At 36.2% G+C, this 10,528-nt stretch overlaps 1 pseudogene; it reads right to left on the reverse strand.

Moving 5' to 3' along the window:
* Positions 1–7,562: 7,562 nt before the first annotated feature.
* LOC132181685 (G-type lectin S-receptor-like serine/threonine-protein kinase At4g03230) lies at positions 7,563–10,064 on the reverse strand (annotated as a pseudogene).
* Positions 10,065–10,528: the final 464 nt, after the last annotated feature.

Below are 10,528 nucleotides of genomic sequence, written 5' to 3' on the forward strand. Positions count from 1 at the left end.
AGAATTTTCATGCTGCTATCAGGTTTGTTTTACATTATCGTTAGATGCTCCATGTCTTTGAGTTTGAGGATTTTACTTATCCATTTGACAATTTAATAGTTTCTTAGATTTTATTTCACCTTCATATGCATTAACTCCGATAATGCTTACAGGAACGATTTCTCATTTAGCCACAAGTTGGTTAAACTGGAGTAATTGCTAGTAACCCTGCTAGGTTAGCTAATGTTGATTTTGGGGGCGTTACATGATAGTTTTGTTTAGGAGGATAACTTCTATAAGGAGGTGGTGTAAACCACCTCCTTTGTGCCCACCAATGAGCATTTGACAACTAAGATTATTACACCAACTAAAATAAGATGCAAAACACATGATTAAAAATTATTTCTCCCAAAATCACAAAAACCCTTATTTTTCCCTCTCCCTCCCTCTCTTTCTTTCTCTCTCTCTCCGGCGGCAGCAGAGGTCTTGCCGTTGAAGACGCTGGAGTCCAATACGCCAGAGTCCAGCCTAGATTTTGTCAGAGCCCCGCCCGACGCCGGAGACTAGAAGCCAGTGCCTAGATTATTTGACGCTAAAACCAGATCCAAAAAGAACGAATTTATGCACTGAAACTTATAATTTCCTGCATGATCTTAATACTGATTGTTGTGGTTCTTTTCTTTTTTTTTTGCCTTTTACAAAAACAAAAATTTTGCCTCGACCAAACCAGATTTTTTTTCTTCGCCGGTGAGAAGGAGAGAGAGAGATGGAGCATCAAAGAGATGGAGCACCGGAGAGAGAGAGAACTGGAGAGAGAGAAAGAGAGATTGAGAGAGCACCGGAGAAGTCTGGTCCCCGGCATCTTCTCCGGCAGCTTTGGGCTGCACTCCGGCACCTTCAACGACAGCTCTGGGCTAGGCTTGGCGGTGGTCACTGCTGCTGCCAGAGAGAGAGAGGGAGAAAGAGAGAGCACGGAGAAGTGAGGAGAGAGAGAGAGAGAGAGAAAGAGAGAGAAAATGATGGGTTTAAGAAGAATTTTTATTTTTATTTTTATTTTTTTTAATGATGGGGGGAGAATGGATTTTAATCTAGTGCTTTTCATCTCATTTGAAAGTGTGTGATTTTCCTAGTTGTCAAATGCTCATTGGTAGGCACAAAGGAAATGGTTTACACCACCTCCTTATAGAAGTTATTCTCTTTGTTTAGATACCAAAAAATGATTGTCAAACCTTCCTTATGTTTTGAGTGTGTACTAATATGGTACAATCAAGCAAAAGGAATCAAATTACCAACTATTGATTGGCATTGTAATGTTACACCAGAATAATAGACGGTGGACGTATAAATATAGGATTTAGGATTTAATTGAGGAATGAGAAACTTGATTTAGTAAAAAACCTATGCAACGAACCTTGGCTCAACTTCACTTAACTTGATTCTTTTTTTTTTTTCTTTTTCTTTTTTTTTTTAGCAAAAAAGGTAGGCCGGGGAGGCCAATTGTGGTTATCTTACCTGGGCGTGACCATAGTAGCACCTATCCGTTGGGAGCCGCATAAGAGGGGCCTAGACGGTGAGAACTGCAGACGCTCCCGCAAGTCCGACTGAGCCATACCACTTGACTTGATTCTTGCTTGTGAATAAAACTGCTCAAATTCCCAGCCCACTAAAAAAACAAAAAAGGAAGGGTTGTATCAAAGGAGATTATATTCAAACTTGAAGTAAAAATATAGGGTTAAATTCACTTTACTCCCATGAAGATTCAGGAGTTTTTCAATTCAAACCCCAATGTTTAAAAATTGGCAATGTACCCCCCTAATGTTTCAAAATTTTTCAATTCAGACCATCCGTTACTAATTTTCTTCTAATTGGACGAAAATCATCCCACGTGCGTCTCACGTGGAATTTTGATGCCCTCTATTTCAATTTTGCCTTCATTAAAACCTATGAAATTACGTAATTACCCTCAATTTCATAGGTTTTAATGACGGTAATTACGTAATTTCATAGGTTTTAATGAGGGCAAAATTAGAATAAAGTGCATCAAAATCCCACGTATGATGCACGTGAAATGATTTTCATCCAATTAGACGGAAATTAGTAACAGATGGTCTGAATTGAAAATTTTTAAAACATTAAGGGGGATACATTGCCAATTTTTAAATATTAAGGTTCGAATTGAAAAACTCCTGAATTTTCAGGGGAGTAAAGTGAATTTTTCCCAAAAATATAAGAATAACAAAGGAAAAAGAAATTACAATCACCAGCAGATACAATTACCATAGAGAAGTTTCGAGTAAAGGAATAAATATTTAAATCTTACATATAGATTACTTCGCAATGACTAAAATAGAATAACAAAAGAAATTATAATCACCAAATACAGTTACCATAGAGAAGTTTCAAGTAAAGTTGTTAACCCAGCTCATAAATAAGAGGATTTTGGAAAAATAAATTAGAGATCAAATCTTTGGGTCAAGCCTACAATTAGGTGGGGATTTGTCAATGAACTTAGATTAGGTTTGGTACGCAGAATAACTATTCCATTAAAAAAAGAAATAGTTTTCATTAGGAGTAGAAGAATATAGAATAGCATTGGTGCTACTTGCTATAGTATATAATAAGGATTTAACACTTGCAGCAATTCCTTAATTTAAGGAATAGTCATTCTCTCACCCGCTACAAGAATTGTTATTCCAAAGCTATTTCATTCCATGTTCTTTAATTTTCAATAGAAACTATTCATTTTCTTAATAGAATAGTTATTCGTCATACCAAACTAACTTTCGAAAATAGATTTTTGACTCTTTTAAAGTAGAATTTCTAAAGTAAGGGCAAATGGCCTAAAAAAGTTGAATTAAATGTCCCAATTCGAAATTTTGGAAAGATGTTGAGGTACTAAAAAGCATTTAGGAGTAACTTCACTTTAGACCCCTGAATTACCACGCGATTTGACAAGTAACCCCCCAAACTTCAAAACCTTTCAATTTGAACCCCTGAACTTTCAATTGCAATCAATTTGAACCACTTCGTCAGATTTTAAACGTTAAAAGTAAGACATAACGTTTATATCCCTGACTTTTTTATAAAATTTCAAATTAAAAATTAAAAAAAAAATTATTATAAAAAAAAAAAAAAAAAAAAAAATCACCAGGTGACCCACGGTTGGGCCACCTTGTGACCTTTTTTTTCATTTTTTTTTAATAAAATGAAAATTAAAGGGTAATTTTGTTTTCTTAGGGATTTTAAATGCAAAAATTGACGGAGGGGGTAAATTGACTGTAAATGAAAGTTTAGAGGTTCAAATTAAGAGCTTTTGAAGTTTAGGGAGATCTTGTCAAATCGCATAATAATTCAAGGATTTAAGTGAAGTCACCCCAAAAATTTATCAATAAAGTTGCTAAAATTTTGATCAGATATTCTTATTTGTAAAGGGAATGTTGACAAAATGGCCATAAGAGTTGCCAACATTTTTTTTTTTTCTTTTTTCTTTTTAAGCATGGCCATTCCAATAGTGAGTGGAAAGTTCTAACAGTTGGACAAGTACAAGTAGGGGTGGAAAGAACCGCAACCACAATCGCTTTAAGCGGTTGTTATTTTTAAGGAGTCCTAATTATTCGTTAGAGCTAGTAATAGCAGTTAATCGCTAATAACCGACAGTTATGTAGTTGTTGAAAGCCAGTTATTAACCGCTAACTGCTTGCCAAGTAATGGACATTCTTTGGGCCTCTTTTTAGGGCCAATTTTAAAGTATTTTGAGCCCCTTTTAGACTTGTCATAGTTTCCAAAATACAGTAGAGTTGTTTACATAGTAAACAAAACACACATCTGAATGTTGGGCTCCGAAGACAGACAGCTGCAACTTGAAACAACGTGCAGCCCATTTTAGAAAACCAAACATAACTTTGAAACATACATTCGCTGGCGCAGTCCTAACTTTAATCATGATAACAATCATCAAAATGAAAGATGATCACAAGAATCAGATGAACCGTGGGAATTGTTTGAATGCTATACATAGCTGCGATGGTCCATTAAAATTCAAACAGCCGGCTTCACATTATGGGCTGGCAACGGGCTAAGATGCAAAGATAAGAATGGGCCACAGAAGGGGTTCGTAGGAGACGAAAAACCAGAGAGAGCCGTGAGAGGGGGAGCGTAGGAGAAAACGAGAGAGAGCAGACGATAGAGGGCTTGGACGAAGATTTTTCATGGTTGCAATGCAAGGTATAAGCCCAAATTCCCTCTCTCTAGTTTCTCTTCTTGTGGATTTTCCCCTTACCCGAAAACCCCCTTCATGTTTTCTTTCATTTTCTCTGTTATATTGACTGATTATTGAGGAAAATTTATAGCTTAGTATATATGGATGATTTTCGGTTATACCCACTTAATGATTTAGCTAAAATCCCTATAAACTTTGAGAGCTTAGATTGTAAACTGAAAAATTTTCTCCACGGTATTTGGGTTGCTACAAATTCGGTTTTCAATGATACCCATGAGATTACAGCTCCCTTTTTGGGTTACCCATTGGTTAAATTGGTAGAAATTGAATCATTTTTGGTTGATTTATGCTGGATCCTTGTTTTATATAGCCGATTGGGTTGTTCTTTTTAGTTGAAGTAGTTTTATTGTTTAATTTTCTGGATGTTGGCAGATTTATGAAAGGAAAATTTTGGGTGTTTAGTTGGGTGGCCTGATCGAGTATGGGTGGAGGAGCAAATTTGGGGTCTTTTGTTTTAGATTTCAATAATTTGCTCTTGATGCGTGGCACTTGCTAAAATTTCTGAAGGTTCTTGGTTCAGCTTTTTTTTTTTTTTTTTTTTTTTTTCTCCGGGGGTTGGCCGAATATCAGGGGCTGTGATTGATGGGTAATTGTGAGTTGGGTAATTCCTTTTGGACGGTTGGGCTAAATTGTCAGAGAGGTTAGAGCCCGTCTCATGGGAAAGGGAAGATTCAAAAGGACAAAAGGGGTAGGGAGAGCTTTTGCTGTAAATAGGGGATTGATCCAAAGATTTTAGTATATATAGTTCTTTTGCATGTATTTGTTTATGGTTGGTTAATTTGCTTAGACGCTGAGTGGTTGTTTGAGTGAGTCTTTGAAACTTGTTTCAATGTCTGGTTTCTGCATTTTTTTTTTTTTTTCAGAAGTTGTAAAGTGATATGGTTGATATAAAAAGCTGCTCATTATATATATATATATTATTCCCATGGTAATTGAAAGCAAAGGAATGATAAACCCATGGTCCAAAATACTACATGAGATTTTTCTGGTAAGCACCATATCTACGAGCAGCTTGGTCTCTCTACCAGAATTGATATCAAATGTTTGGTCCATTAATAGAACCTTTGCAAATGTAGTAAAGGACAAACTCACGAGAACTTGCATTGATATCATACATTATTGATCATCTTCCTCCTAAACTGCTGGTTAATTCCAGTTCACTAGAAGAACTAGCTCTGATAGGATGGCCTCTTCATGGAACAAATGCTGGCTGTTTTGGAGTTGGAACTGTTGCCGCTTCACTATCAAGCATGGTAACAACATTTGACATGGTGGGGCGATCATTTGGGTCTTCTTGTACGCATAAGAGTCCTACATTTACACACTTCACAAACTGATCAGCATTGCAAACTTCATGTAGAGCTGAGTCCATTAAATCCAACATTTGGTTTTCTACCCACAGTCTCCATGCCTGGGACAATTATAAAATCAGAATTGGAATGAAGCATAAAATGGCCTAAATAATAGTGATTATAAAAAATTAGACACACTTACATAAGTTATAAGGCTCATAGCAAGTTCCAATTGATAGAATCCAGTATTCTTTCTTCCACTTATTATCTCAAGTAGAACTATACCAAAACTAAAAACATCGGATTTAACTGAGAAAAGTCCATGTAATACATATATACTCCGGAGACATATAGCCACTGTATAATAATATTTATCGGTGGATAAGGTAGGCACTTGTATATTCTTTTTGTAAACATATATAGTTGGAGAATTGAAAATTGTGTTACATTGTAATGTAAACTTACTGAGTTCCAACTACTCTAGTTGTGTTAGCCTCGGTTTCTTTGCCTTCAATCATCCTTGCCAAGCCAAAGTCAAATATTTTGGGGTTCATCTCCTTGTCTAAAAGAATGTTGCTGGTTTTCAGATCTCTATGGATGATCCTTAATCTGGAGTCATGATGAAGATAAACAAGCCAACGGGCTATTCCTAAAATAATGTTGAAGCGCATCTCCCAATCCAAAGACACGCTTAGTTTTGATCTTCAAGAGAACAATATTTTTAGCAATAGTAATAAATGAGCTTTTACTCAAACAAGATATATATAGTTTATGAAGCACTGCAAGAGATTAGGAATTCAGTTTAGAGGCGAACCAAATATAAATGAGTCTAAGCTTTTGTTAGGCATGTACTCATAGAGTAAAATCTTTTCATATCCTTTTACGCAATATCCCTGAAGCCTAACAAGATTTCTTTGTTGAAGTTTTGCAATCAACACCACCTAATTTTTAAATTCTTGTAAGCCTTGTCGTGAGACACATGAGAGCCTCTTTAAAGCAATTTGTTGACCTCCTAAAAATGTGCCTTGAGACACCATACTAACAATTACGACTAACCAAAAACTAGTTTACATTAAGATTAAATTCCAACTAATGTTGTTGAAATCACCTTGTAAACCAGCCCATACCCCCCTCTCCAAGCTTGTTTGAATCTGAGAAACTATTTGTAGCTGCGAGAATGCTTTCCAAATCAAAAAATTGTATATCTATGTCTTTCTTATCTTCTTCTGTGAATTCACCCAAGTCTATCAAGTCTTTGACATGTTTTTCATTGTCTAATGCACGAAGTGCTCGCTTTCTTTGATTTTCTGAGTTCGAAAGAAAACAATATATATATATATATAATCAATTACACTTACATGAGAATTAATTAAATGAAATAGCTAAAAAGTGGCTTTTATTTTGATTAAAATGGAAATATGACAAATTGTGCAAGGTAGAGTGCATTTCGCAAAGCAGTTACCTTGTGTCTTGGCCATCTTTCTTCTCCGCAAATATATACAAACAATTGTACTTGTGAGAAGAAACACTACTATCAGAGGTATCATGACAATCAGAGTCGATGATATCTTTCCTTCTAAAGACAAAGAACCTTCTACAAGAAAGAAAGAGGACTACTCTCACATAAATATTTAAAATATGAAAATGAATCTCCATAATTTTTTTCACAGTGAACAAACTCTGATAGAAAAATCAAAATACTAATAAGTCAAATTCAACTGATTTACTGTTTAGATTAATTTTCATAATTATAATGTCTATTAACAGTACAAGGTAGGCATGATATTGCTAAAGGGGATTTGAAAGTTCTACCAAAAATCTCCCAATTTCTAACGTACTATTAGTAGCTAGTGATTATACACAAAGGAAAAGAAGACTTTTAGAAAGCTGATGAAATGCAATGGAGAAAGAGGTATGGGGTTTGATTATCACAACTAATTTATATATATATATATATATATATATATATATATAACAAGATCCTCCTTTTTAGTGGTCTAATTCATTCTTCACTAATAGAATGATCTTAATCTGCAGGAGGCACATGAAATAGCATTCAGACCTATTTTAGTACAATTTAAATTTGAGCCATTCCATTGGAAGTTTCTAATGCAAATGCGCCTCCTCTTTCCATCTCCTGCTACATTGCAAGTTGAATTTGGCCAGTCCTTACAGTCTCTGGATGAATTACAGCTTGGCTCTAAGGGGGGCTCCCAACTAATCTCTATTTCATCTTTAACTTCAAAACTATAGTTGCTAGAATCAATGGTCCCATTAAACGGGAATGACTTATTGAGCTGCAAAATTCTTGTTGAATTTGTATCATTTCTTGCGTGTTTGACTTGGATGACAAATTTCCGTGTACCTGGATCTATACTCGCGACTCTATAGATGTCATTGAGCGTCTTGAAGCTAACTTGGCCTGTGGAATTGTTGCAGTAGAAACTGAAGTACATGGAGTCGCCACAATTTGGCCTAGTGCTCAGCGGATAGGGGATCAGGTTTGTGCCACAAGGCTCACAATTCCTTGGAGTTGATTCTGCAAACATATAAAGTCTGAAACATTGAAAATGAAACTGTAGAGTTGTAGTTTTATGAACCTGTCTATCAATATAACATGGTAGCGAGCTGCTTGATATGTAAAATACTTGTGTAAATACCCTGACAGCCCAAGGGTGAAGGTGATAGTGAAGCATAAAAAAAAAGATTAGCTAGTGCTATGATTCTAAAATCTGTTACGATCTTAGTGTCCCACATAGGTTAAGTCTAATCTTGACCATATGTATATAAGCTCTTGGGCACTCTTCCCTTGTAAGCCAGTTTTTAAGGGTGAGTTCTACTCAAGGTTTGTAACAAAATCCCATACCAACAATGATGATTTTTTAATTTAAAAACAAAATAATAATAATAATAAAATAAAATTCCTTTACTAAATCAGCCAGATCAGGATCTATGGATGCAATTGAGCTACGAAATTAATCCCAACATATTCCAGCGTAAAAGGAGTACGTATCTATAACAGATTTTTCCATGCGGACAGAGAGGTTAAGACCGTGTGTGTACTCCTCTTCAAGATTACTTACATACTCAGTCCAAATCCTGCAGGGGTAATCATCAAACGAATAAGCCTGGCATTGGCTGTTGTTAAAGCACTCCATTCTGCATTCTGATTCATAGAATGATGATGTTGAAGAATAGGCCGGTTTGCTCACGTTCATCATCTTTAAGCTCAAGAACGTGTCGCTGCTGTCCAATGATGTTGAATTTCTGGTGCACCCATCCGAAAATTCTCTAGAATTCCAATTCCCCGGGTTAGTAGGATGGAACCCGGGCAAACGTTTGCATACGAGTGGCCTATTGTTAATATTGCAGCTGCCGAAATTCCCACAAAAATTGTAAATGCTATAATATTTGTCTTCCGGCTTCTGCCATAGCAAAGACCAATTTCGCTTGTTCACATACCACTTCCAATACTGTAATTCCCCCCCGTATAATTCATCACTAACCTTTCGTAACCAAAATTCCCGCTACTGTTCAAATTTGATAACAAGTTTAATATGTAATCGGGCATTTCATCTGAGCTGCCTTGTATCTAACTACTTCTCCAATAATCGACTCCTTGCTCTTTTGAGATAACGTAGGAGCCCTCTGCTTGATCTCGCCTAAACGTGAACTGCGCCGATCTCGGGTCACCATCGCGTTTCCATGAAGTCATTGACACGAATTCATCTATGTTCATACCCGGAAGAAATGTATCAGTTGGATCTTGGAAGCTCCCCCACTCACTCGTCACCGACTGGTCATTATAATCGCTAAAGACCAGGTTTCCAGAATCCATGAGCTTCACAGTCCGATTTGTAGACGAGGGACCAAAAGACTTGAACCAATAATCTTTTCCAATGGTATCTGATATCTTGAGGCTGCCATCTTCTGCGATTCCAAAAGTTCCAGTGGAACCGTTGCGTATAGGGCTTTTTGTGTTGGCAACCCATACAACTGTTTGTTGATCCTGTTTGTAACAAATCCCAACGAACCTTTTGTGGCTAGAGCTGTTGATAGGGGTAAAGAATCCCAGTTCAAACCTTCCTCCACTGGAGACAAGGGTTGTTTCTCCATCGTCAGTAATCCGCTCACCATGCTTTAAAGTATCTGTAGAATAGCAATCCGCACGACAGGAACACAACAAGAGTATGTACAAGAACAAGATGGAAGATAGCAAGCAATTTGCAGACAATATACAGTTGATTTTTCTTCGATGGCTTACCATTACGAATAAAGCATGCAAAGCAGGTAACTAATTTAGTTTAAATTTTACCATACTGAGTATGTACGGAAATTTTCTGTCAGTAGGTACCCTCAAATTTGGACTAACAATCCAATCTGAAACTAGGATTAAACTGACAATTGAAGCGTTGCATAACTTTTTTCCACATACCACTCTAGCACTGTATTTGTTTCTCTACCTCTACGGAGGCTTCACGTTGCATAGCTTTTTCTTCTAATCTTCTTCTTCTTCTTCAATCAAATCTTTATTTTCTACCTCTACGCTGAATACTGAAATTATAAATGAAGAAAATCACAAGGCTCACGGAGTGTATGGTACTTGTTACTTGATAATGTAATCTGTAGACTGTACGTGTGGTGTAAATCATAGATGTGAGAGGTCAATTTTCAACCTGCATGTCTTGAGCAGGCGTGGGTAGTCTGGACTGTGACTTCTCAATTACAATTTACACTTTTATTATTTTACTTGTTAAAAATATTTTATATTATTTTTTAGGGTTAATAACTATTTTGATACCTCGGTTTACACATTTTTATTTTTTCTCCCATAGGTTTTAAAACGTAACAAATCTGATACCTCACCTATGGGAAAAGAAAAAATCAATACCTCCATTAGTGTCCGTCAGTCCCAATTAACAGAATTTCTATGTGACACTTCTATAATACGCTACATGTCCTAAAAATTAAAAATAAT

Source organism: Corylus avellana, chromosome 5 (genome assembly GCF_965113065.1).
Source record: "Corylus avellana chromosome 5, dhCorAvel1.hap1.2, whole genome shotgun sequence".
Taxonomy (NCBI): Eukaryota; Viridiplantae; Streptophyta; class Magnoliopsida; order Fagales; family Betulaceae; genus Corylus; species Corylus avellana.